We start from the raw sequence: 2,962 nt of genomic DNA on the forward strand, positions 1-2,962 counted from the left end.
TTTTCTGCATTCTGGTTGACTTTTCAGCCCTCCAACCATTTGATAATTCAACCATTATTTCAAATCATTCCAAAAACCTACAAAATCAAGGGAATGTGACGAAAAAATCATAGAACACGTCCTCAACTCTTTTATTCACAAAATTAAAGAAAACTCATGATTCCAAGCAAGTTTCTAAGTCAAAAGGGTGCATTTGATATCAAAATTAAGTATGAAAATAACTGTTTTTGAACCATTATCACAACCCCAAACTTGAAACTTTGCTTGTCCTCAAGCAAACAAGATGAAACTTAGTCTTCCACAAATCAACACAATGGTTCAATCGCATTCAAAAGCTCTTTCTTTCAAGATAGGTAATCACTCAAATTAACTCATCAATAAAATTTAGTCAAAATGTGCACATGCTTTGATTCAAATTACTCATCCTGGTGTTCACATAATCATGTAATCTACCAACAGATGCTATTCTCATGAATGATCAATTAGCTAAGTATAAATATAATCATGAATTCATGGAATCAATCCTCACCAGATAAAGTGTTTCACTCAAGTGTTTCACTCAAAGGTAAGGTGTATAAAGGTCACTCCGTCCCTCTACTATCCACATGTCACATAGAACAAAATTGCCTTTCATTTACCACAATCAAACATCATCACATATACATGTCATCACAAGGACTTTTCAATGTTTATAATGTGGTTGGGCTAACAAGGAAAATTGGTTTTTCTAGATCACAAAACCCTTGAGTTAAGAGAGTTATTATACATTCATAGTTCAAGCACAAACTCTGTTTTTACCAATCTCACTCATTCCCAACTTTCCCTTTTCTTCACATTGAGCTTTTTTTTTTCATCTTTTCTCATGCATTTTCTTTTCAACTCATAAGCTCAATGCCTAACTTTTCTTTTTCTTTTTCAATTCTCCCAACAACCCCAAACTTGAATCGTTAACAATACCCCAAAAATATTTCTCAACCTAACTCAAGGCAAAAACTTTTAAAGCAAGGGTTTTTATCCTGTTTAAGGCTTAGGTTCAAAAAGGGTAGAACATAAGATGTTCTTTTTCAAATGGGACGAAACTTTTGGATTAGAAAAGGGCTTATAAAAAAAAGCCTTGATTATGTGACACATACATGCAATTCAATCAATCACAGAAAATCAGGAAAAATCATTCATGCTTCCAGTAGATAGAACATATATCAATAAGAACTCTAGAGCTCAAAAACCTCACACAAGCTTATTCCAATCATTCAATCAAATACCCTGCTTAGCCTCATAATCACAATCACAAAACTACAATGCATCTGTTCACACAACTTGTGAACCACCACTTGTATATCAGCATATTGTGCAATCTCAACTTCATTAATATCAAAGCATCATCAAGCAATACCCATCATGCAAAAATATCAATATCAAACCACTGCATCAGATATAGTGTCCAACCAAGTACATCAATACCTATTCTAAAAACATAAGCAAATAGAACATAATTTAAAAAAAATAAGTTTAGAAAACTGGGTTGCCCCCAGGTAGCGCTTGTTTAACGTCTCGAGCCTGGTCCAAACCTTTCTAGCGCCCATCAGTAGGTGCAAAACTTACCGTCACCCATCAGTAGGTGTACCTTCCTGTATCCTTCAGTAGATACTTAATTCTTCTAGCATCCCTCAATAGTTGCTATCCCAGTAGCATTCATCAGTAAACATCGTTAGTGACATCCATCAGTAAATGTCTAACCATATAGCATCCATCAATAGATGTTAATATTTCTTATCTTCATTGGCATTCATCAGTAGACACCAAATCACCTAACATCCATCAGTAGATGTTGTAGAAGCATCCATCATTAGATGTTATCATTACTGCCATCAGAAGCAGCGCATCACCCAAAAAAAATAAAATAAAATAAAATAAAATAAAATAAAATCAAATAAAACAAAATAAAATAAAATAAAATCAAATCAAATCAAATCAAATAAAATCAAATCAAATTAAATCAAATAAAATAAAATAAAATAAAATAAAATAAAATCAAATCAAATCAAATCAAATCAAATCAAATTAAATAAAATAAAACATATAAAATCAAAACAAAATTAAAGATAAAAAATTCAGAAACTGGGTTGCCTCCCACCAAGCGCTCTTTTAACGTCATTTGCTTGACCCAGTAAAGCCCAAACACCCATCAGTAGGTGTTGATATTTTCTGTTGGCGTTCTTCCTTCCTCCATGACACCAACAACATCTCGAGACTTTTCTTGTCACCAACTCTAAGGATCCTTCATCTTCAGAATTCTGTTTGCTTTGATTGATAATCTTGCAACCCACAACCTATTCTTGAATTTCACTGATATGCCAGGTTTGGGTTTGTCACTTTTCACATCAGGATGTTGGTGAACCACTCCCCTTTCTTATCTTCCTCCTGATGATCTTGTGCTCCTAGTACCAAAAATTTTATCCTGCATACACTAAAGAACACTGCACTATAGCACAGAATTAGCCCCAAAATAAGTAAAAAGAATAAAACATTTTTTTTAATTTTCGTTTTTTTATTTTTTTTATTTTTTTTACAAGGAAAAAAAAATAAAAACAGAAAGATAAAAAGATAGAAAGAAAGGGGTAAAAAGATAGAAAGTATAATCAGCTAAGAATCACACACATAAAATAGTTCTATCATCAGTCCCCGACAACGGCGCCAAAAACTTGTTAACAAACTGGCAAGTGTCCCAGATCATATCAAGTAATAATAAATGGTAAGTCCAAGTATAGTTTTCCCAAGACACTCACGGCACTAAACTGTTGTGATTTTGCTTAACCAATCAAGACTATAAGAACAAAATATTTTTAGGGTTTTTGAATGTAAAATGCGGAAAAATAAACATGAATGCAATTTGATCAATTGAGGTTAAACACAAAAGTGGATGGATGATGTTGATAAAATGAGATGGATTTGTTGGTAGGGT

This window comes from Vigna radiata, unplaced genomic scaffold (genome assembly GCF_000741045.1).
Source record: "Vigna radiata var. radiata cultivar VC1973A unplaced genomic scaffold, Vradiata_ver6 scaffold_354, whole genome shotgun sequence".
NCBI lineage: Eukaryota > Viridiplantae > Streptophyta > Magnoliopsida > Fabales > Fabaceae > Vigna > Vigna radiata.